Consider the following 26905-nt stretch of genomic DNA (forward strand, 5'->3'; position numbering starts at 1 on the left):
AAGAAAGAAAGAAAGATAGAAAGAGGAAGAAAGAAAGAAAGAGGAAGGAAGAAAGAAAGAAAGAGGAAGAAAGAAAGAAAGAAAGAGGAAGAAAGAAAGAGGAAGGAAGGAAGAAAGAAAGAAAGAGGAAGAAAGAAAGAAAGAGGAAGGAAGAAAGAAAGAAAGAGGAAGAAAGAAAGAAAGAAAGAGGAAGAAAGAAAGAGGAAGGAAGGAAGAAAGAAAGAAAGATAGAAAGAAAGAGGAAGAAAGAAAGAAAGAAAGAGGAAGAAAGAAAGAAAGAGGAAGGAAGAAAGAAAGAGAGAGGAAGAAAGAAAGAAAGAAAGAAAGAGGAAGGAAGATAGAAAGAAAGAAGAAAGATAGAAAGAAAGAGGAAGAAAGAAAGAAAGAAAGAAAGAGGAAGAAAGAAAGAAAGAGGAAGGAAGAAAGAAAGAAAGAGGAAGGAATAAAGAAATAAAGAAAGAAAGAAAGAAAGGCTTCAAATAATTTCCAGTGTACTGCAGAGGCGTCAATCCGTCGACATCCAATTTAGTTTACAATAAAAAGAAGCAATAACAACTGGCAGAGGAGACCAAATTTCATGATAAATAAAGAACAATAAGCTTCCCCCCCAGACAGCAATAATACAACATAATTGCCCTTTCAGCCATATTCAGATATTTTGAAATGTAAATATTAATTCAGTAGAAGTAGAAAGAAAAAGCTGATCCAGTGGTACAACACACCTCAATGAATATACAGCAAACTCCACTTCTAAAGGGACCCTTACGGGGCCTGAATATTGTTACGTTCATAATCTTTTTCCCCGTTTAAAATATTTGTTGCCCATTAATGTATTACGTTGTTATTATCCAGATCACAAGTCAGAAAATCATACTGCATAGTAGACATTCTCGGTCTTCTTCGTGGTCTCCTCCTTTCTCTCTTCCTTTCACACCTTCCTTCTGCCCACAATCAACAAACAGAGGCCTTGCACATCGCTTTACAGGAATTTTGTGTAGCAATAAACGGGACATGACGACGGCGGGGGGGGGGGGGGGGGGGGGGGGGGGGTTACGAGCCACAGGGACTGTTCCGCAAGACGTTTATGTCTCTAAATGGTGCCATTCGCGTAATATCTCCCATTGCTGCCATTCCGCCCCGTCACCTAGCTGATGATGCGCCAACAGCCATCTTGCTTCTTCCAAGAATAAACAAGAATGACACTGAATGCGGCACGCATGACTACACCGCAAATAATAATGTGGGAACTGTCAATTACTGTGGCTGGCACCTCATCGTTAAGAACAGCTGGGGGAGAGAGAGAGAGAGAGAGAGAGAGAGAGAGAGAGAGACGGAACACAGAACATTGCCCACCAAATGATAACTTACAAAACGTACTGACCAAATTATTAACTTACTAACGAGTTTAATATCTAACCAATCTGACGTTGTTCTGGGTTTTGGTGCCGTATAGAGTCGCCGGAGAATACCGACGTTTCGGGGAAACATATCCTCTCCTTCTTGAGCCCTGGAGACGGATTTTCAAAGCCATGGAAACTTCGACTGCCGCACATCAAACTTACAAGCAAGTCAGTTTACTAATTAGGCCATTAATTTACCTACTACGCCATTTTATATTGCCATGTTGTAATTAGTCGCTTTTTTCGCCATGAAAATCCTCCAGTTCTTTTCTTATTCACAAATTATAATCGTCCTCTTACTCACATAAAACAACGCATGGAAATTATAAGTCGCCGTTAAATAACGCAAAATTTTTGTGTAACATGATGTTGTATGAAGCATTTATGTTATTGTGCACCAGGCTTCTCAACACTTAAATCTCCTAAGTCCAACTGTGTGTGAACCAAATACCATCTGGCATTTTACCGTAAGATATTCACGCATAAATTCTGTTGTAAATACCGTAGCAAAGAAGCTACTTGGTAGACGTAGGCCAATATGGAAGGATAATGTTAAAGTGGATCATAGAGAAATACGGTGTAAACGTGTGTATTAAATGTAAGAAATTCAATTCAACAAGTCTCTTGACGAGCTGAGCGACAGTAAGCTTTTCAAGAAGAACCTTGCACCTAGTACTTGACAACTGTTTTAATATTTATTGGTTTGTTATTTAGATATTAAGTTAATCGAATGACTTACATATGCAATAAAACTGACTGTAGCTAATCATATTCTTAGTAGTTTCGCACCTAGACATAGAATCCGAGGGTTCAAAGTCGCAAACATCGAAGTGCGCCATTTTGCGCAACACTGAGTCATTTCCACCCACACAATCTTTTCCATTAACTTTTATCGTAATGTTTCCCTCTTCTCTTCTCGCTCTTCCTCATGTATTTTTTTAAAGAGGATTCTCTTCATAATTCTACACGCATTTCTCGTATCCCCTAACCTGATGACACAGCCAGCCCACAGTAACCCGTGGACTTTGCCCTCCTAAGAATAATTTTTGTGAACCGCAAAGTTCCACACTAAATTACCCATTTCACTTTTATCACTACTCTCTTTAAATACGAAACTTTATCACAAGTTACTGTCTGCCTTCCTAACACTTGTTTGTCTCTCCACAGGCTGCGCGGGTTGCAGCTTGCCTCGCTGAGGAGATTTAGAATTTACTAGCGTTGTCTCAAGGTATGTTTGCACTACAGTAATTGGTTCCATACTACCAATATTTACTATAACAGCTCAAAGCTTAGATTAAACATAGCACCAGATTTTCTAAGGCTGTTCGCCGCTACATCAGAATTTCCGTCTCACGACTATTAATATTCTTGTTACTGTGAACACAGTGTATTTTGTTTACTTCTTCCTGAGAAATCGGACAGCAAAACAATTATTTATAGCTTATAGTTGGTTCTAGATGATATACAATCTGAAGTATAAAGTTCTTTCGTCCCAATAATTATCTGTATCACTGGTCTTGTTGCTAGGCGACCATCACCAGATGTTACAGTGCAAAACATGAGCTACTGATTACTGTTTCTCCTATCAAAAACTCTAGAATCGAAGCTGGGACACTCGCATAGACGACATTATTATGTTATTATGTAACGTAAAGGCATAGGCCTATAACCGAGTGTATAACGTTCACTTGAAAATATGGCAGCCTTAAATATACATACGAACCACTGTAACAAAGGTAACCATACGAGCCAAGATAAAAAATATAACCACAGAAACCAAGGTAGCCATGTCAAACAAGTTATATAAAGTATTTTACCACGGTAACAAAGACAACCATGGGAGCCAAGGCAAGTATGCCAAGACATACGAGGTGCGATCGGAAAGTTTCCAGACTGCGCGTATAAAAAAAAAACCGTACACTTATCTCAGGTATTAAATTCATCCATCACCCTCGAAGTAGTTCCCCTGGGAGTGAACACAACGATCCCAGCGCCGCTGCCAAGCCTGGAAGCATCCCTGGAAATCTTTCTTTGTCAGCCTGTCAAGCACCATCTGCGATTCTGCCTGAATCTCTTGCCACAGACTCGCCAAAACGGCTACGGAAAGCTATGAAATGCTAAAGTAAGTATTTGGGGAGTCCGCAATGGGTCGTGCACAAACTTTTGTGTGGCATTCACGTTTTAAAAATGGCCGAACCTCTGTCGATGATGACGAGCGTTCTGGACGACCATCTTCGAGCACAACGCCCGAAAATGTTAGAAACGTAAGAGTGTGGGTAAGGCTATTCAGTGTTCGCTAAATATGGGAATCACAGGTACAAGTAATTGTTTGTACACGTCCTCATTCATTCACTATCCAGGATTTAAAAAAAAGAGAACGTAAATTAAGCAAAATTATTTAGATTTATCGAGAAAATTTAAAATAAAGGTGCCTGAAAAAAACATTATATCAAGCAAGAGTGAAAATAGGAGCATATGCGTGGCTTTTCGTTAAATTCATGGACGTTAAAAATTTGAATAAAATTATAAGTTACTGTTTTCAATAAATGTTTTCCATGAAGAGACAAACTGCAGTTAATGGACATTTTGTAGTGTTGAAATAACATGGTAAGTAAACATTTAAACAATTCCTTATTTAACCAGGTGACATGATTATTGCAATATGTATTGATATATTTGAGGAGGGTGATGAATATAAACTGTCTGAAAGAATGCACGCGAGAAAACTCAACTGTGACTGAAGAACACGTAAATAAATTATGAGCAAAAGCTTTCGGAACCTCGTATAGTGTTTAGAAGAACCGTGGATTTTAAAAACGGGCTATTCCTCAGCGTACTCTTCCCTTTGTACAGAACGTCTTTTCTTTAATTCCGCGCGTTTGAAATACCTTCTCAAAACTCAGTTACGTATTCCTCAAAACAGTTCATTTTCCTGGAAAATATTTCGTTCTATATCGCATTTGGATGCCTTGAACAAGCCGTTCCTATGCCAACCCATTTGCGCATAGTCAGCGATGGAATGTTTCCATAGAGACGGGAAAAAACGCTACATTGTTTGTTTATATAACTCCCTTTTAAAGTTATGCATATGCTTTCCCCTTCTTATGGGTAAATGTAACCACTGCAGGAGCAGTTGCTGTCCGACGGCTTGTGTTCTGCATTCAAAACATTTGCTCAGTATCCGATTCCACTTTCTTGGTTACAGGTTACGAAATAAATTTTAATATGAAATTTAAAAAAGTACCAAAAGCACTAGCTGTTGACATGATGCAGTTCGGGGTTCAGAAGGATTAATTATCACATGCGTTAAAATCGCTAATAAACCAGTCTCAAAAACGAATTAAAATAATATTAAACAAAGTTTTACTTGTTGTAAATGTGTTTATAACATCTGACCATACAAATTTCATATATCACTTGTCAAACATTTATCAACAGCATTTCTCGATATTCCGCACATTCGACTTTTGTTCGAACTGCCTTAAAGTTGCGCACTTTTCGAATACAGCCTTTATCATCATACAGTACAGTAATTTCGTTAATCCCGTTTTCATAAATTAATAGGACCACAATTTTGGCAATATTGACAACAGAGAGTTATAATCTAGTTTTATAATGGCATATTCGCTATACCAACTTTTACAAAAATCGAAATATCGATACTAATATTTAAATAACAGGATAGACACTCAGTTCTTTTAAGTTATGAGGGACCGAGTTGCTTTCAACCATTGGCCATACACGTCTCTTACGTCCCAGAATGTGAAGAAAAGAAGGCGATATATAGGCTTAGGGCTACGTTTTATTTATTTAGTGTTCTGTCTGACGACAGGTCCATATGAACAGGATCCTTCCATCCTTTTCTCGGACTGGGACCTGTTCATATACGTTCTTGGCAGATGATCCAGAAGTGGTTTGCCATTGCCTTCTTCTGTGTGTGAATGGAGTAATTTTTGGGATGCCACGGAGGAAAACTCCGTGTTGCCTAGACCACGGCCTTGCCCAACACAAGTTATAAATTCGGGTACCGCCGGGAATCGAACCCGAGACCCCAGGATTACAAGGCCAGCGTAGGGTAATGTAAAGTTTATTTAACGGAAACCAAATCTTTAACCCCTCCCGTAATTGGGCAAGATCTAATGTCTAATATGAATAATAACATGTAAAAGATATATTATGGTCTCGGTTGCCCTAAAGCCTCTTTATAGGCTGTCTTTGGCTATTGAACAAGAAACTATAGGTCGTATGTTACAGCAACGAAAAATAAGAGAAGAAATTTGTTTAAATAAAAATATGAAGCAGAAACTTTGTCAATAATATTTACAAATTTACTTCCTACCTCAAAGATAACACAGCGTGTCTAAATTACAAAGACCAATTGGTCAATGCTGTTTGAGCAAATGATAGGTCATACGAAAATTATAGATGCATTCCGTGGGTAAAATACGGTCATTGAATGTTAAAAGTGAGGTGCTACATGTAAATTACTACTGTGCTTTAAATGGTTAACCGCCAATTACTATGCACTGTCCGGTACAGGTAAAGCTGAAGGAGAGAGGAGAGAGAAGGCTGTGGAGTGAGTATTGGTCCTATAACGCTGGGAGCACACAAATTCCACAAAGGGAATACATCGGAATTTGATCCACGAACCTCAAATACGGAAGGCCCGTGAGACAGTGCATATTGAACTGGCTCAGAACATTTCCGGGATTCCATTGCTGCAATTGCAGTTCTGCCCACTAGCGCTGCTCAAGATAAACACCGCGCCGATGTTCTTAGATCGTGGCAGTAGGAACGAGATCTTGTATCTGTGTGTGAGCGGTAGATTCCAATATTCGCTTGGATATACTGAAGAAAACCACGCCACAGCCAAGACAGGGAGTAAACCGAAAGTAATTCGAAATGGAGGCATTCCGAACACAAGTTTAAAAACGTTACCTCTGCACCAACTTGCTTTTTTATATATCATAAATGTATTGTTTATTATTAAGTTGTATTCGTATAGTGAAGCCACGGTGGTCTAGCGGTTAGAACGCTGGCCTTGTAATCCTGGGGGTCTCGGGTTAGATTCCCGGCGGTGCCCGAATTTATAACTTGTGTTGGGCAAAGCCGTGGTCTAGGCAACACGGAGTTTTCCTCCGGGGGCTTCCCCGGTTTCTCCGTGGCATTCACACACAGAAGAAGGCAATGGCAAACCACTTCTGGATCATCTGCCAAGAACGTATATGAACAGGTCCCAGTCCGAGAAAAGGATGGAAGGATCCTGTTCATATGGACCTGTCGTCAGACAGAACACTAAATAAATTCGTATAGTGACTAGTTACGGGCTGGACGGCCGGGGTTCGATCCCCGACGGGGGCAGAGGATTTTTCCTCTAGCCTCTGCGTCCAGACCGGCTCTGGGGCCCACACAGCCTCCTTTAAAATGGGTACCGGGGTCCTTTCCCGGGGGTAAAGCCGGCCGGGGCGTGATGCTGACCACTCACCCCCCATCTAGTGCCGAGGTCAAGGAAGAGAGGAGCTATACCTCCACTCCCCCCAAACGCCTACATGGCGTATAGTGGGACAAACTTTACTTTATTCGAACTCATGCTCTTTTTAAGATATTATACAACCCAATGGTAAGTGAGCCATTTGTCCCAACGGCATGGCGTCTGCTCCTGTTGGGGATGAATGAGATGGTTTCCAAATCTGGGCGGTAGATGCGATTAAACTAAAAGTCGCGGTTAGCCGACGAATGTAGGTCGTAGGTCATAGGGTGGGGCGTTACGTCGGAAGGGTCTAAGAACTCTCTACCGTAACAGACTAGCATCTCACGAAATGTTACAAAGGACCTGGGAATTTATTTCTCTTGTGAATCATAAAGAATTTCACGACCAGCTGAGCGACTACCAGTTTTTCAAGAAGGACTGTTACATGCAGTTAGATGTTATATAGAGCCAAACTGAAAAGGATTACGAACAATGATTAGGTAAAAATTTGGAAGGTGACAGTGTTCTTTTTTTTTTTAATGCGCTTTCCGGTTATTTGCCAGTGACGGATGAGGAAAACCACGGAAATATCAGCCATGAAAGTTGGCAACCCGATCGAGATTCAAAATGAGTACGTACGCAACTCAAGTTTACATTGTCGATACAACAGCTTGCTCGCTTGCCGACACATGTGAAAGTCTCGTTATGTAACCGGTATTACTCGTCGTAATTGAGTAGCTGACTCAGATGAATGGTCCAGAACGCCTCAGAAAATCTAATTATTGGTAGGAAAGAATATTAAAAGGGCCGCGGTGTAAAGGGAGAAGAAATGTGATGAGCAGGCATTTGTTTTCGTTATTTTAATTACGCGAAACGCAATTAGCTTCGAGGAGGAACGGGTGTGACCAGCTTCTGTTGATTTAGATGCTTTTGCAAGAACTTCAAGTAGAGAGATGCGTAAAATAAAGGACGCGACTGCATCCAACGCATCTAGTGCGAAATGGCATGTGGCGACGAGCATTTCATGGGAAAACAAACTGCCATGCGCACCTCAAGGGTAGTCACAGACGGGGTGAATAATTTTAAATGTTTGTCTTCTTTTTCAGTAAAGCATTATCAAATATCCTCTATACAAATTTCGTAATTATGTTCCAATTAGAACGACGCCACAACTGTCACAGCTCAATGTGTAATAGTTGCCATAGTAACTACAAAATAAGCTATACTGAAAATAATTACTAGTGTAATAGACCTAACACGGCAATTTCGCATAAGCCATGCGACTACAGACCTAACTTTCTCTTTCAAATCATTTTGCAGTTACCAGAAAGTAGGCGTATATTGAAGATTTCTGTCTTCTGGGTTGTTTTGCTGTGTAGTCTGGTCGATGTTTACCAACGTTTCAGAGGTCATACTGCCTCCGTCATCAGGTCGATTTTGCCCTGATGATGGAGGCAGTATGACCTCAGAAACTTTGGTAAACATCTACCAGACTACACAGCGCAACAACCCAGAAGACAGAAATCTTCAAACTATTTTCCGCGCGCAGAACACTAACGGCAGACCGCTGGGTCGATTCCATCTTTGAGGTACGAAGTATAGAGCATTTTCGTTTCTATGGGCCGACCTCTCGTCCAAAGAATTTTACAAGTGTTTCAATTATTCATTCATTCATAGTTCTGATTCGGAAGGGATTTGACTACCTAATCAATAAGAGCTACATAATTAGTTAAATATGCCAATGAAACTTCCCTTCTCATATTCATCAAGAATAAAGTTTAAAGTTCTCTTTGAAATATTACTGTGCCAGCATTTTGTTATGTTACAATAAAACGATACATTTCCTCATAAAATCTGCACTAAGTTACAAGATTAATTCTCGTGTCTGGCACTTGGCGCGTTGAATTCTATAGATTAGTCGCGCCTGGCGAGTCCTTTCAGGAGTGCTGACGAGCCTGGTCTCTCCTCCCCTTCAAGTCATTAGCACGCGACATGAAATACCTTGCCTCCTGCGAGGAAAATACCGAATAATCTTTGCCCGGAAAATGAGCCTAATTTCACGTTTTGTACTCGCATTCTTAGAAGCAAATTCTCTCACAAATCTAAAAAATATTGACTTCTGTACCGACAAATGAAGATGATTAGGAATAAATGTTCGCAAGTGGTAACTAGTCCAGACAAGATGCTGACGACGTAAAAGTAAGCCATAACTATTCTCATGCACGAAGGTAGCAAAATCTTTCTTATCCCTTTCATCATGATCATCATCTTTGTTAATCCATTTTTCCGAATCACCAGGTTTTCAACTATTTTCTTATTCTTACAAATCATCCACTACTTACTTCCTATTGTTCTTCGATCACCTTCTTCACCACCAAGAACTTCTTTATTGTCATAATTATCCTGACCATCATCGCAAATGTTTATCACTGCCTTCTATCACAAGTCACGTACTGTACCCTGAACTGTTTCACAGTTAATTCTAAGACGACGTATCCTTTGAACCTTTAGAAGGTTTCCTTCTACCACGTTAGCAGAAATACGCAACGCACACGTTGGTAAATGTAACCACAGCGTAACAGTTCTGGCGCGTTGGCAAGAACTTGACATTTCGAGATTTGTGAACGGTGGCAGTAAAGTCGTAGTTGGGTGGCTGGGGATTCCCCATATAGGCGCATATTAATCATAGCAAACGAGGTAACAAAAGTTAACACGCGAAGCAATGTAGTCTGGGAATTTACCACCCAGTAACCTGTTCGCAGAAACGCATGTAATGTTTGAGCAAAACGTCCCTTGTTGGTGTCAAATTTTAACAACAGTTTATCGTAACCCACCAATTTAAGACATAATGAAAATCCGTTCAGTCGTTCTCATAAAATAAACGAGGCTAAACGAAGAAATACGTTCGTACCCTGAGCATGATTCGAACCAGAGACATACCGACGATCTAAAACTCCTGACACGTGACTACAATTTATTAAATGCTAAATTTATTGATAACTGAACACAACTGACAGAAATAATTATTATAAATACAGAGTCTGTGGGATATGGAAGGAAACAGTTCTAAGAGAATTTGAGGTTCTCATGGCGGTGAGTTATAAAGCCGTGTAGTCTGCTACAAGTTTACCGACGTTTCAAAGCTCATTTCTGCCTCCATCATCAGGGCGATCTTTCATCGCCCTGATGATTGCGGCAGCAATAACCACACTAAACGGCGTTACATAACAGAAGACAGCCATATTGATTTGAATAAAACTTGTTACGGGCCACAGGATGAACAAAAATTACGGTAAACACAACAGACGTGAAAGCGAGGTTTCTGACACAGACAGCCTGAACACTTACACCACTCTTCCACTAAGCACTTGAGCTGACCATCAGTCGGTTCCCAGTCTCCACAAATGAGCAATACAATTTGTCTGCCATGATGCCGGCAGTAACTGACACTTTCTGCTCGTTTTTTCTCCTTTTTCCCCTCACTGTCCGACCGTCTAGTCAACTAGTATACCGGTAACACGAAGATGGATGCCGGAGTTCCAGTTTCGTAGATGACTCCGGCTGTGGCTCGTTGAACGCTGGACCAATCTAACCGCCACACAACCCTCAGGGCAGAACCAAAATTTTCCTTAGGGAATACGACGCCACTCCAGGCCCTGCTGAACGCGTTTATTGGAAAGGAAGTCAACGCATATACGGATCTGTAGTCCGGCTTCACTGTGTTGATGCTGATAACCAGATATGAAGAATATCTGTAAGATTGCCTGGGCTCCATCACGCTCGCCAGAAGATTGAAAACCGATTTTAGCTCACTTCCCGTATAAAGAGAGAGACAAAGAAATTGGGAAAGAAAAATAACGAGAGCTAGGCTAATGGAATATTTCAGGCTATCTGTCATCCAGTTTCAAAAGTAATTAGATTATAAATAAAAATACAGAATGATTGAAAAGTCGCACAACCAATATTAAAATAGGGATGTCTTTAAAAGAACAAAAAAAAATTGACAAAATCTTCGTTCATTTAGTGCATAGTCCAAAGAATACATGAAAGGATTGCGAAATGGGGGGCGTGTTTAAAACCACGAAACTAATTTTTAGGTAGCTTGGTGTGTACTTATGTTTAACACAGCTGTAGAAAATTAAAAGTGTTACGAATTGAAATGTTTTCCAAAAATGAGAGAATTACACTTTTATCTGTTTGGTTAGTAACAGACGTGGAATTTAACTGACCTCCTAGATTTCCACACTATAAAGTTAAATGGGTTCTTTAACTTCAGTGATTGTTGGGAGTGTTCTAAGGGATTTCCCTTGAAAGCCAGTGGGCAGTTTTGTCAAGTAATTTCCCCAGGCGATGTGGCAGACTCTTTTCATTCCACATACGGTTTAGTCTCAACGTAAACAAATGGACTCGTGATTATCTTGTTATATCCGGCTGACAGTCCCTGGTGCAGCCTATAAAATGACCGTGCCTGACAGAAATACGAACTTGACAAATAAATCGATTTACTTCCTCCGTACAAATTGTGCGAATTAAACACAAAAAAACTGAGCTCGTCTTTGTCCGTCCGCAAGCTTGTTCCATACTAAAAATTACACAAATGATTTTGATCACATTTATTATTATAAATCTTCTCTAAAAGTTGCCGGTATATAAATTTAACTGCTGTTCATGTCAGTGCAATAAAACTCAATTATCTAAATCAATGGTTTTCAACCTGGGGTACGCGTACCCCCGGGGGTACGCGAAAACTTCTTAGGGGGTAAGTAAAATTTAAAAAAAAATATTATTTTATGATAAACACTGAATAATCAGTAATGTAATTTATTTAATTTATTTTAGATGTAGATTATATACTAAGTATAACTTGAATTATACACCAACAACTTTCGGGGTACAAAGTTGAAAGAGAAATTATATCTGGGGGTACGCGAACAAAAAATGGTTAATACCACTGCTCTAGATAATGCTTAAACAATTTTAAAAACATTCTCAAAAACGGATGATGTTCATCTTGTATCAATAGTACCACGTGCATGTGTCCTTAAAAATGTGTGTTCTGTTTCATTACTGCATTCATATTTGCAAGAAAATAACAAATAAAAATTACAATGTATTCATCTATGATCCAGTTTAATATTATTCTCTCGTGCATTCGGAGATGTTAATTACCTTAACACTTCAGGTATTCTATCAGATAAGACGCCATTATAGAACGATAGGCTTTCGTGAAACTGTGTTTGGCAATAACTACTGTGGAGGAAAATTGATATGGTTCATTTGTCAAGAACACCTAAATTACTTGAACGTAAATTTATTCTTATTACACTGCGCTAAGCAAAACTAAATTCTGCAATGTTCATTCATTTCTTTGTACCAAGAACAGGTTGAAACATTACTTTATTCCTGTTACACGGTTTATAAAGTCGCGGTTAATTACATCAGAACCTTGAAACTGTCTTGATTTACAATGCTGCCCTTTTAAAATTAAGGGTGAGATGGATGTAAACAATAAGTCAAGATAGAAGCAATGTACTGCATGAAAGCCCCACCTGGTGTCTGTCGACATTCCAAAGGGTTGGCACCCTCCTCCGAAGTTCACGGCTGATATTTCGATAACAGTGTTTCACGGTGGACGAAACTCATTTATACCGCTCAGAGGGGTTATTTCAAATTAATCGCAGGCGAAAAACCCACGAGGAAAACGATGTAGCCCTTGTTTAACAACACTGAAATGTGTCATCTTCCTAGAACACTGAAGTTATTCAAGCCGCAGTACGTAGATCGTTATCGTTACACAGTGCAATCCGTGATAATTGTTGCGTCTTAGGCAAATATATTTTTTTTAAATGATGGCCATGGTGGTCTAGCGGTTAGAACGCTGGCCTTGTAATCCTGGGGTCTCGGGTTAGATTCCCGGCGGTGCCCGAATTTATAACTTGTGTTGGGCAAGGCCGTGGTCTAGGCAACACGGAGTTTTCCTCCGTGGCATCCCAACAATTACTCCATTCACACACAGAAGAAGGCAATGGCAAACCACTTCTGGATCATCTGCCAAGAACGTATATGAACAGGTCCCAGTCCGAGAAAAGGATGGAAGGATCCTGTTCATATGGACCTGTCGTCAGACAGAATACTAATTAAATTAATTATTATCACAAGTTACTGTTGTGAAAAGAAAATGCAACAGACAGACAGATAGACATGGATTGGCCCACTAGGTGTCCGCTGAACGAATAAGGTTCAAATTTGTCAGGAATGACAAGTTCTTTGCAACTTTATATAACTTAACTGTTTCTGAGGTTTATTTCATATGCAAATAAATACAGAGAAGCTAATAAACAACGCAGATATCACTACAACGCATAGACTAACATACATAGTCAATGCTTCGCATTTAATTAAATACACACAACGTTTAAAAATGTTTCAAATACAATTTATTAATCTTCATAGATCTGGGCTATATTTTATGACATTCTACGTTAATTTTTCGTAAAATTAGTCTGTTTTTTTACAGAATTACTTGATATTGTTAAGTGAGCAGAATAGCTAGAATATGAACGAATGATTGGAGTTCGATTACCAGCAGGGACCTTTTGCAGCCTCGTTCAGATCTGGACTTTGAGACCCACCCTTCATCCTGTCCAGTGCATACCGAAATCTCCTCCCGGGAGGAAACGACTGGGTACGAAGCTTATTACTCAATTCCATCTGGAGTCAAGGTTACGAAATACACCGATTACGAAGTGTTTTATAAGTTAACAACCATCTTTCATCATTTGCCTTTCTGAGATGAAATTGTATTTCAGTGTTTTCCAAAACAATATCTCTGCCAGGAGGATGAGAATCAAACTCAAAATTTTCCAAGAATGTTGAACCTAAATCCGCGAATACAGAATGCAATACACATTTATCGAGCGGTTTTGGTGATGAACTCGTTCTGTTAGGGGCTTTGGCCTCTATTCGCAGATGAAGATGTGCATTGCACATGTAACCATTAGAGTTCCTTGAGCCACTGTAAATTGATGAATGAAACGCGAGTCTTACACACGTAGACCTAATTGCTTTCGTTTTGGCCCACAATTCATTGCTTCGGAATGCAAAACCGTAGGGATAGACTTGGCAGGTCCTCGCGTAAATGAATTATGAGCGGAATATTTTGCTTCGCATTATTTCAAGGGTTCCCATTATTAGATGCATAAGGGTAAAGATGGGTGTTTTTGAAGAAGGGTGGGGAGGGCAAATAAGAACTTGCTGGGGAGGTTAAAACTTGGCAGGGTGGCGAGAGAGTTAAGGGGGTTGGTTTGTAGAGCGAAGTTGGGGTGAAATTAGTTTACGGAACAGGCATCCTCTAAGATCACACCCTGTCGTTTGTTAAGGGTTTAATATAGGAGTGACGTATCTTCTGGCTTGTGATCCGAGGATTATTTAGAGAAACACTGTGCCATCTTCAGGGCTAAATATGGAAACATTGTCTCCAAAACGCTGGTATTTGCCTGTAATTCTACATGGCGTCAAAACGCAGAACATTGTAATTCTCAACGCAGTGAAATCCTCATGATCTCATTGATTAGTAGTCAGTTTCTATGAGATGTAAATCGAATATTTCGATAAAGAACATCATTTAATATTTTAAATATTTTAAATGTTAATTATTGTAATATTTTAATATTTAATAAGAATTTATTGTGATTAGACGGACAAGATTTAAATAATATTATAAATAATAAATAATAATAGTCAGTTTCTAGTTAACAAACTCGTTACTTTGTCAGTCACTTAGATACTTGGCTGGTTAGTCGATTAGTTTATTTAAAAATAGGAGAGTCAGGTAGTTAATTAATGAGTGTATTAGTCCTTCTGTTTGTTAACCATTTAATCCACAGTAGTAAATACATGCGCTTCAAAGGGATCATGTGTGGCGTGTTAGATTTAAATTAGTCATGTGTTTTCCAGAATTATGTATCGATTTGTTTAATTTTTCTTGCTGTATACTGTACAATTCTGCAAAACGCCCTGCTCAGCCTGTGTTCCAGAGAGGCTGTGAAACCAAACTTTCATCTCACGAAAGCTCCATCTAAAGTTCCATAAATCTTGCAAGTAATCGAGAGGAGAATCTCCTAAGAGAGCAGGGATACCAACCTGATAAGAATCTCTATACCAGCTAAACGCGGTTTCTGGTTCAAATGCATTCTTAATCCTCCTCGGACTGGGAACTTTCTGGCAATTCCCACTGAATACCACGGATCAAAGTCCTTACCCACCTGCTGTATAAAAAGAAGTTGCCCATTTTATTTGAACAAAGTACTCCGGATACCGTTGCTAAGTAAACGATTATGCATCCAAAGGCTGCACAATACTGAATAATAAATCGTGGCGTGATTTAACAGCACATTGCTGAGGATGAGGGAAATGAATGTCGCGGTCTATTTTAAAATAATTTCCCAGCATCTTCCGGGTTCTACAGTTCAAAATTCTGACGGAAGGGAATAAAGAAGAAAATTAAAATTAAAAAGAAATACGGAAAATGAAAGCAATAAATATAAAAAGATGGAAAAGGAGAAAGTTGATTAAAATAAAATATTTTGAAAAAAGAGAAAGATAGCCAGCAAAGAATACAAAGCTTGGAGTGGAAAAGAGTGTCTTATGAAACTTTACACTGTGTGGTCTGGTAGACGTTTACAGACGTTACAGAAATTCTTACTGCCTCCATCATCAATCCTGTACCACGCCATTTTTGCATACACCCTGAAAACAGAAAACATACAAACCTACCACGCGATAACTATATCTTCTCTTCCGTTTGGTAGCTAGTAATTAATAAGATTGTTTTTATTATACAGTACAAACATTTGTTTGTTAAATATTAAAAACTGACTATAACCGACCGACAACACATTTAAATGTCTCCAGGGCGGTGTATGAACCTGCAACCCCCGTGTTCTGAGAGACGCGACGCCTGAATTATTCATCCCTTTCTTTATCTCTCGTCCCGGAATAAAGAGGAAGGAGGGAAGGAAGGTATGTGGACAGACCACGTTCTGTTATAATACTCTACAGATTATAAATAGCAGCTGTACTTAAAGATGTCAAGTCTCGTGGGCAGATCTTCCAGGACAGCCTCCATTAGCACAAACATTAGTACGGAGAAGCATTAATACATTCTATCCCACCACCAAGGCCGTTTGTCGTGTTGCTGCCATTAAATGTGGTGTACTGGGGGGCGGATGCAGCAGAGGGTTAAGGAAGAGAGATACGCATCCCGTTTGTCAGATGTCTTCTTCTCCTGCTCAAATGGCGCCTGCCACAACCCCTCGGTAAGCGATCTAATGTCTTGGCAGTGAAACGCTCCACTACTGAGTCATATTAAATATCATATCTCTCACCCCCATACCCCTTAGAATTCCGAGGTCTAGCCATCTTGTGGTGTTTCTTATTTTGTACTGGAATGTAATTTGTTTGTTGTATCTACTGTAAAGGGTGGAGTGTGAGTTGAAGGGGGTGAGAATGACATGACACTGGAGGTTATGTAGGGTGTGAAGAATAAGGGTGGTGGTAGTTAAACAGCGAGTGGTCACGTGTCCTTGTTAGGGTGAAGGGATGCTATTAAAGGTCTGATGTGTGTGAGGGGGTACAAAATACAGATACGCGGTTCTTAATGACATGAGACGTTTCTGAAATACAGGAACTGATTGAAATATCTGTTCTCTATCTTGTGATCTCATATGCATCCCAGATACGAAACATAAAGATTAAAACATACAAGAAGATAACTGTCTTTTTGGATATTACACGGTGTAGTCTAGTACAGGTTTACCGGCGTTTCAGAAGTGTTTGCTGCCCTGGTGATGGATACAGCAAGCACCTCTTAAACGTCGTAAACTTCTACCAGGCTACACGGAACTTCAACTCAGAAGACAACTAATCTTCATACTAGTCGCCGTAAAAGCTTAAATTTCACCTAAAATATAAGAACGCAACTTTACTAGTTGTTCTGAATGGGCCTACGAATTTGTATCTCACTTCGCGCCAACAAAGTGGACTGCGGGTGTCGGAGAACATCGTCCTGTGGAAAATACTTGTACCTAAGGCATTGAGGAGATCAGAGAGTGGAGAAAATGTTGAAAAACTTCATAACTTCTACTCTTCACCGAATAGGCTATTAATAGGGAAGCTAAATATAGGAAAATGATATGGATTGAACATGTATAACATGAATTGGTGATATGAATGCATACAAGAGTTAAATTTGAAAACCGGAAGGAAGAGACAGTGCGGAAAAATGTTGATTTGATTCGTCTGGGTCCAGAGACAGGCTCTTGTATACACCCAGAGGCGTCGCTAGAGAACTGTAGGTCCCGGGGCGTGGCAGTCAATGCGAACCCTTCTGGGATCCCTGTTCTAGGTCTACAATGACATTAATATGTTTTAATATGCTTCATGTTACATTTTTACTTCATGGGGGCATGAGGTGTCGCTGTGGACGAGATATTTTATACATCGTAATGTCAATGAGCGCCTCTCTGCCCCCCGTTCACCCCGCACACTAAAGGCGGCCCTGTGCACACGGTAATGAACCTTCGGGCTTCATAAGAGGCGACAAATTTCTTGACCTCCTGAGCGGCTATCAACTTTTCAAGAAGGACTATGTACTACTATGGAGCTAGTTACAAGACATAAATGTGATGGAGGCCAATTCATCACAACAACTCTGCCTTTCAAACAATGTTCTTCAGACACTTTAGCGGTCGGGCAGAGGGGTGGGAGTTTAATCACGTGACTTTCTCTTCCATAAATACGTCACTTGCAGTCTATATTATGTGCGACATTTCTCTCTGAAACTGATGTTAATTTGTTGTGTCCTTCCCATGGGATTTAATGTCAGCCCCTTGAAGTAAGAAACCATGAACTCCCGAAGTGCTTTGCACTGAAGGAAGATGATAAATGCCTCTTTGTGGACACTTCGTCCCCGTGATAAATGTCATGACACTCTGCTGAACCAAGACGCCTGTCTCCAACCTTTAATAATGTGCTAGATTCCTTCAGCCATTGTTTTCAAGTCCTGTACACTTCTCACAGACCTTCTTCTAATGATGTTTAAACCTAGCCACCAGTCTCTATACAACGCATTATTCTTTCCTCTAGATTGTAAGAATAATTAATGTCATATTACTGTGCTGAAAGCTGTTACATTGGTTAGAATCTTGGTTATGTCACTGCCTATCCTGAGTGAATATTATCGTTGTTTTTCTCAGTCTCATTAGTGACTGATAGAACAGCAGGTTACTTAGAAACATGTGACTATAGGGTATTTCTAAATATCATTTCCGCTCATCACTTTTTGTAATTTAATTTGAGGCTATATAATTTGGCCAGTCTTTAAACACGGAAATCAATCAATCAATCATGAGTGCATTTCACTGTATCATTAGTATTTGTTATGATGCGTAGCGCAGGCTTAATAGACATAACGGTGATTTTGCGTTTTCCGAGGACGGGCTATCTTTCGGTGTCACGCTCTTCAGTAAAAGTAACAGTGCATAATTCACGTCTAAAAAGTGTTCATTTACCTTATAAAGTTTAACTATCGCGCTTACGCGATAAATTCGAAGGGACGTCATAATCACCAACAATGATGTGATGAGAATAATCATATTTTATGCACGTGGGAATGTGAAAAAGGCATTTCCCGTGTTATAAATAAAAATATTTAATCGCAAATTTGTGAGACTGCTCATAGAATATGGTAATGTTAACGGATAACAAAAATGTAACTAGTGAATTTATACTTAAATTTAAAACAAAAAGTAAGTTACTTGTTAGTGTCAACAGAAATTACATTCGAGTTACTGGGCACTAAAGATTCATTGAAATCATTATTATAATTTGCTGACAGCGTCGGCCCACAGACCACCGGCTGAGTACGACCTGTCTACACAAGACGCGAGTATCAAAATAATTAAAACTTTATAACACTTAATGTTACGCCTATTAAACGTCAGAATCAATAACAAAGCCTTATGCTAGAAAATAAACTTTTCTCCGGAGTGGTGTCATGCGACAAAGCAATCTCGCCTCTCTTTATCATCCGGTCGTTAAAGCAGTTTTAACACTTCTTGGTTTCACATGTAAGCTACTCTGCTGACCGTAACAGTTTGTGGCTCTGATAATAATTTGTGTCACTCTTTCGTCCGTCACCACAAAAAAATTGTTATGTTTAAACAATAAACTGCCCGTTATCATCCCTTCACCACATCAACTAATATCGCTGCGAATCGCGAATTCATAAAACTGCCCCTAGGTCCACTGAGCCACTATTTCAAAACAGTTTTATTCATTAAAATGATGTTTCAGTTAAAACATGACAAGTGTACGAAGTGCGTGGATGAATGTCCTAGTCTCTTAACGAACTGTTATGAAATCTTAAGATGGGACTAAGAAGACAAATTAAAAACAACGAGGGTCTAGAGTTGCAACATTCACATTATATTATGATGATTAAAGCAAAGAGGATTAACTGTACGTGTCCTGTAAACACTTTTCGGGGACACAAGAAATACGTACAATATTCATTAAGTAACTCTAAGGAAAAACACAGTTTCGTACAATTAGGCAGGGAGATATGGGGTGTGTAGTTGCGAATGGACTACGGAGATTCTTAAAATGCGCGTTTTAAATTATGGCAATGAACGCTGGGGTCGTCACCAACATTATGTAACTCGTATAAAGGTCTTGTTCCTCGAAATTATACCACGAGATAGTGGCCGACTTAAATACTGCGGGTTGTTTAAGACAGCTTACACATGTCGGCCTTAGTATCTGCATATCAGATCTAAACAACTGAAGACGTTTCAAATAAAATAGTATAGAATGCATGACGAGCGCAAAAATGTTCTATTTTGAAAGAGCTGCTATCATCAGGAGTGCTTCTAAAAGAGACGAAGGTACGAAAGGTAGTAGAAAGGGATAAAAATACGAAAAAATAATGCCCGTTAACTATCGGCAGGCATTTGACATTAGCAGAAGAATAAATCGTTGTCCTCTGACTGCAATATTCATAGGGCTAGACCTAAATTAATGGCTCATTTTTAGGGCTGGATAAAATTTCAAAAAAAAAGTTTATGATCTTTCTGTCACAAGTTACTTATTTTTAATTAACCCCATCTTTCCACCTTTTATTTTCTCGGAAGCTTCTTGATTATTTTCACCAACATATTTCCCAACTCAAGTACCACCACTGTCATTTTAAATTACCTAAACTTTTACTATCTCCCTCTGTCTATGTTGGGGATATTTCACAAAATATCACACGTTCAAAAGCTACTCTTACAACAGGGCACTGGGGGTAAACCTATTAAGATAAACATCGCTTAAAGCTGGCGGGATGAGGGGAAAAAAACAACACATATCCGAAAAAGTGGATTGTTACAGCTATAGGGGTAGCTATTAATCTTGTTAAAGGGCAAATGTTACAACACAGTTCTGTAGGGGGGAGGCGTGATTACTGTTTCAGGAACAAGCAATATTATTACCACGGGGTTCAGATAATCCAGCACTCAAAAAACACGACAATTAAAACTTTTTTTATGGTGTCACCCCCCCCCCCCCCTCAGTCTGATATTGCGGTACTTATTAGATACCCCGACACGTACTACTTTAAATGAAGTTTGGTGGAAAGTTGCAAATGGCGAGTGCTTTCACAGAAATGTAGTAGCTTATTTTATTACGTGGAACACTGTTAACACGTGCTCATATATAACCACTGCCGACTCTATTACTTCATTATGAAGAATATTCCAAGCGTACATACAAACCATCACAGATTTTTATATTTTTATAATTCGGAAGGGATACAATTTTTGATTTAGAATCCCCTTAACCCTTTCCGTGTTACGGACGAGTTTACTGTAAATAACTCTGACATGTAATAAAATCAATAAAAGAGTTATCCTACATCGCCGCTACGTTATTCAAATTAACGGAGATATTAAACAGGAGATACCTCTAGTTAACATTCGGCATTCCTTTCCTGTTTCCAATTTGGCTCATATATTCTTATTTATTTATTTATTTATTGCTTGACGTTAGTAGTAGCCCATTCTACATAACGCCGGATGATATAATTAACGAATAATGAATTGGAACAAAATTGGAAAGAAATTGTCATGGCCTAATTTAAGATAACACAATGGCATGTGTAACCATTAATCTTTTAATCTGCTATATGTTATTAGGACTGATATGTTGAAGTCGGATACCATCAAGTCAGTCTCTTACACTCTACGCAGTAGCTCTTGAACAAATTAAAGGATTTCAATTAAACTTGGTAATAATATCGTGCCATCAAAGATCAGAAACCGTTGTATTTTATAATTTACTATCAACCAACGTTTCAGAGGTGCTTACTGCCTCCATCATCAGGGCGGATTACCCAGATGATGGAAGAACCGGGGACCTCTGAAACGTTGATAAACTTTCTACACGGCGCAACAGCCCAGGAGAAAGCCATCTTTGCTGTTAACTACTGTGCGCCCGTGACACAAGGCAAGTGTGTCAGGACCAATTTAGTTATCGATCAAATTTAAATTGCTGTCTATTCAATAAAATTGGTTAATATTACAGAGGGCCGGGAAGACAAGAAGAGTCCGGGGAGAAATTCTACTGTGCGACGGGGATATACCTTGAAGTAGGTGTTCGAAAATTCAATTAAATGCCGGTCGTAATTTGAATTCTATTGAGTGAAAATGGGTTCAAATTAGAAACGAATGAAGGTCGCAAGGGACAGAGAAATGCAGTGTACGTGAAGTGAAATTGGGGGGGGGGGGGGGGTCGGAAATTTTACGTACACCTCGACAGTTATGTAGCTCGAGGGGTGGGATGTTCAAAACAGGATTATTTCCATCCGAGCACTTGACTTCAATAAAATTCAACCACCAGCTACCACCGTTCCTGACTGACCGTATTGACATTTTGAGGGTGGATGCGAGGAGAAAATCCTTTCTTCTTCAACGCGGTGTCGTTTGAAACACGGGAGGCACGTATTTAAAACGAGGGGGGTGTTGGCAAAAAGGCTTGGTATGAAAGGTGTTTCAGAAAATTGCTGTAAAAATCTTGTTTGTTTGTATACAACGGATATCTCGCGACAGAGCTTTTAACGTGAGGTGGCCTCAGTCGACTCGCGTTATTTCTGCCCTCCACCAAGTGTTCACAGTAATCAGCTTTAAAATTAAACCAGTCCAGGTCGTTTATAACGCTAACACCGAACCAAGCACGGCCTGAAGTCGGGAATTAGAATTTCACTAGACCACGATGTTCGTTCACTTATTTCTATGTTGTCCATTGAAGGCAGACCTCTGACAATTCTGATGTTATACGCGATCCTGAAACTTATTCTAAACCATTTCCATGCTAAGCACGATATATCTCGCTTAAAAGTTGATCTGGATTTGTTTAATGTTTGAGAACATCTGTGAAAGAAACATGTTCTGCCATCTCACATCAGTTAAAGCTAACTGCTTGTATCTTTCCAGCAATGTAAATTGTATTTCACCATGGAAATATAACAGGAAAGTAAAAACCAAAAACATATACACAGTAGAAAAAGCTCAACGCTGGAATCGGATTATATAGCCGCTTTAATGAAGGCAGTCTGTGACCTCTGTGCCGATCTGCAAACAATCGAGTAACGCTCGATGAAACTATCTGCCTGTGTGTAGGCAATATTGACGCTTAAAAGAATATTCTTGAAGTTTATAAAAAAAAAATTAGGCGGCCTTTCGAAATTGACTGGTTCAGGACAGCAGTAAATATCTGGATTTTGTGAATACGGTGATGAACCTTCCAGTTCCATACGCAAACAAAACGTCTTAGCCAACCAAATAATCATCAACTGTTCAATTAAATCCTGCACCAAGGAGTTACTAAAAAAACAGCTTCAGCTAGTGAAGAAATCCAAGTGTCGTGGAATCCGAAGGTTCATAACGTCTACACAAAAGGTAGCCATTATTCCCATACTAGTATTAGTTTTAATATTATGGTTCTTACTTTTCCTTCAGGCCTTCCGATTAAAATTTTATTTGCATTTCTCACATAATATGCAAATCATCTTTCGTTTTGTCCGAGGTTACGTGGAATGTACTGCAAGCTGCCTGCAAGAATGTTACAAGTCACATCACTGTACTGAGAGTTAAAAGGAAACAGTGAGCTGTACAAGGTCTTCAACACTTCACTCGGAACTCATTTAAGTCAGCGATGATGATAGGATAATATTAAAATGGATCCTGAAGACTAAGATTTGATCGTGTGTACTGAATTCAACTGGCTCTGGACAGTTTGTAAACAAGTTATAAATCTTGCTGTTTTACAAAGCACAGAGAAATACCAGCTCAACGATTATCATCCAATCAAGTGCTCTACCCCCACGGAGTTTGAATAGGCCACATGAAGTGCAAATGGTTTTTGAGAACCGAGTCCGGTAGTCTCTAATACGACACAATCACAGGGGCTCATCGACGATGCTATAAATCTCCATAATCACCTTCGTCTCTGTTCATGACATCGGAATATAAATTGATTTTTATATCTGTGTGCAAACCCTATACCATACATATTGGCCTTGTATTTGTTGGATTTCTCCAACTTGGTTTCGTGGTGTAATAATGTGGGGCAGATCTGTTATAGCGGCGCACACCGGGGGTCCAAGGGAGAGAGGACGAGATGGCGCTCATCCCCCCCCCCCCCCCCGTGTAATCCATCATCGATGAGGCAACGATTGAGCTACTACTCACGAATACAAAGCGAAGCGAACAGCGGGTGGGGTGATGATGGACTAGAAGGATAACATGGAAAGAAAGGTGTTCCGTTCTCTCAGTTGATTGCAAGAAGTGCTGGATAATCTCAAAGCATCCATGCTTTGTTACCTAAATGTCACGGGTTCTAATCTCGGGTTACCCTGACCAAGGTTTCTCCTTGTCTCTAATTCTCAGACTCCGAGACTTCAGCTGGCTCAAGCCTGCCTCTGAGTCGTGATCATGGGAACACGACGGTTCAATGCACTCATCTCGTCTTATCTCTGGCTCTACAACCCAGTGTGATGAGCCCATCGCAAGGCCTCTACCTATAGAGGACAGCACAATACAGAAAGACACGGACAAACCTCCATGCCTTGAGTGAGATTCTAACCCACAGTCCCCGTGTCCAAGCACACAAGGCCCACGTCTCAGAGTACACTTCGGCTATTCGGCGATAAGCCGCTTGTGTTAAGAACTGCCCAGCGTTTCGGCAAACATTCCAGCTGCCATCCGCAGAAGGCATAATTCTCAACACTTTGCGCGGCTCATCCCCGAAGGCCGCGTAAACCTAAGGACAATATCAGGGATCCTTACAAGTGTGGAATTTTTTGACGAGCTAAGGGATCAACAATCTTAACTGGTCTGTCAATCAGTGCATTAGTATGATAGTTACTACGCCGTCAGCCAGTTAGCTACATATTTCAGTAGCCAGTAATTCATTTATTCAATAACCCTTTGCCTGCTGCGTACACTGGGTGCCCATGAATCAGAGAGCCTCAATGCTGGGACACTCCGCACTGCCCAGTGAACGCTGTAAATCACACCAGCAAACACATGTGCATCTGGACTACAGAAAACGCGCTGGTGTGGTGCATTACATATTCGTATGTAAATATACATCTGGAGTGTGAAGCATAACTAGAATTGGTGTGTCAGTGTGCATGTGTGCAAACTTGAAACAATTTGCTTTGTGGATCAATATTATTACATCACTGTGAGTACCACAAAGGGACATTAATTGATGAGAGCTGTATCGAGTTATGTCGATATTCCATTCGCCCTAGCATTCCTTGCATACTCAAACGTGTACAGCGCTCACGAAAACCTTTACTTTATTGAAATCTGATATCAGTTTTCTAGTAATCTGATAATTAACTTCTTATTAATGTACTCGCATTATAACTGTGTCTTCTTGCTAAGTATTTTCATACTGCGTTCATAGCCATCAGGATAACATTGCGATAAAAACATGATGAAATAGAGGAATTTATTACGAAGTTCGTGCGATGTACATAATACAGCTTACATGTCACATAGTACTGTTTTCATAATGAAATATAGGAACTACGATGGTTTGGCTATGTCGGTAGGATGAGGGACACGAGGAACGTACAATAGAATACTGGACAACACGCACTTCGAATGGCAAGTAGAATATGGTGGAATAATTAAAATAATCTTAGAAGACGATAATATGAAGATGGAAGACGGAAGGAACTGACTCAGGACTTGTCCAATGGTCATCGGGTTCAGCTACCAGAGAGTGAGTCAGGTCAGTCAGCTGATACGTAGACATTGTGTCAGCAAACTAATTTCACAGTATTGCTAATCTGTCTGTCTACTGCGTATTTAATGACACTAACCGTCGAATAATAAACGGCCTAATACGTAAGTACTGCAATTTTGAATAAGACTAGGAAAGCGTGCATTATTTTAGGGTAATTTTCTGGTATTTTCCTAAAAATAAGGGAAATTTAGTAACACCTCAGTAAGGATAACCAATCTTTCGTCTGGGTTTCAAACCGGGGACCTGGAGCATAGATGAAATTGTAATGAATCATCACTTACGTCAGTCACTATGTTCGAACTGCTGCTGATCGTTAGTATGGGTCATTGGTGAAATGATTAAGAAAGGAACACCGACGTACTCGGAAGAAGCGTACTCCATTACCACTTTATAGGCCACGACTGGACTGCCCTGGGATTGAACGCAGGCCTAATCAATTAAGAGCAGATAACCGAAAGTATCTCATAAGCTATGGCATGGTCCATCCATCCACTAACTAAATTATGTAGCGTGTCTGTTTGTTTATCGGTTACTTATTTTAGTCAGTACGTCACAGTTTATGAGCGTGGAAGTCACACGCTATCTTCAGAGAACGCTTTTCTGTCTGACATCAGTCCAGCTCTGATTATATGGTTAGAATGAATGAGGGAAGACGACGGAAAGATGGGGTAAAAATTAATAAAGTGTAGGGTGAGAAGAGGGGAATTCAGAAAGGGTCGGGCGGGAAATGTAAGTACTGGCAGCGGGGTGGGCCGAGCTTTCTGTGCAAGATCTTCCATTGCAGGAGGGAAAGCAGGTTTCAAACGAGCCTTACAAACACATCCTATGATCCCATATTTACATTACTTACCCCACACCAACCCTCTACAACGCTATTCAGCTCGATCTAACCCCTCCCATCCATCAAAACCTCAACCGTTATGAAATTCTGGTAGTCCCTTACGTTTTCTGACTTCTGTGGAGTATAAAGATGGGCTTCTGGAAATCTATGGCATGGATCGTGGTACAATGTTTCAACAACTATAATTTAAGCATGTGATTAATTACCGTTCTCTTTCAGAATTAAATTTAACGACGCTGTTACAGGCCACATACCGTCCTATTAATTGGAAAGATTGTGAAAGGAAGCCGTCATGGCCTACTTTAAAGCACTATCCCGTCATTTGCTCTAAATGACCTCAAAATTTACTAGACATCCCAGTTGCGACAACCGGTCTCTGGACTTAAATTTCAAATCTGAACTTTAGTAGTATCAAAAAGTGAAACTCGATAAAGGGGAGTCGGTGCCGGTAATAACACCTGAAAATCTGTGCCAGCAGGATCGTTAGATTCGCGTTCCGTATGTAGCTCATCTCTATACTAAGACAAGACATATACTAACCATTACAAGGACTGGCAAGTGGAATTTATATCAGCGACTAAGAAGCCAATCGCGAAGTCCTGGGCGAGATTGATTGGCGAGGTCCATTTCGAAAGAAACAACTGCAAGTCATTTTGGGTGATTTCGGTTAGCGGTGTTATAATTTTAAAGATGTGGCAACTTCCCCTCTAGAAGCAACTTACACCATTCATGTAAGCCTTCCTTTTTCAGATTTAAATTCTAACGCGAGTAATTATTTCATTAAGAACATGTGTGAATAGTTAAAATGTGACCGAACAAAGCACATTCAATCTACCG

General features: G+C 39.9%; 1 protein-coding gene and 1 long non-coding RNA gene across 7 annotated transcripts in view; one reads left to right on the plus strand and one right to left on the minus strand.

Moving 5' to 3' along the window:
- Nucleotides 1-26905, minus strand: part of LOC110827930 (uncharacterized) — a 310772-nt gene that overhangs the window by 138151 nt on the left and 145716 nt on the right. The gene's annotated exons all lie outside the window — the stretch shown is intronic.
- LOC110827928 (uncharacterized) overlaps nt 1-26905 on the plus strand; it is a 194314-nt gene that overhangs the window by 49232 nt on the left and 118177 nt on the right. For 2 of the 4 annotated variants that reach the window (XM_087342662.1, XM_022060096.2), the window contains exon 2: nt 2568-2628. The exons of 1 other annotated variant lie outside the window; for it this stretch is intronic. The gene's annotated coding sequence lies outside the window, so the exon portion shown is untranslated. Of the gene's footprint in view, nt 1-2567; nt 2629-15783; nt 15892-26905 lie in introns of all 4 variants that reach the window. One more of the 4 variants, XM_022060097.2, reaches the window with a different exon arrangement.

The sequence above is a fragment of the Zootermopsis nevadensis genome, unplaced genomic scaffold, assembly GCF_977971745.1.
Source record: "Zootermopsis nevadensis isolate Lab colony 2312 unplaced genomic scaffold, Znev_1.0 Znev_ptg000003l, whole genome shotgun sequence".
Classification (NCBI taxonomy): domain Eukaryota; kingdom Metazoa; phylum Arthropoda; class Insecta; order Blattodea; family Termopsidae; genus Zootermopsis; species Zootermopsis nevadensis.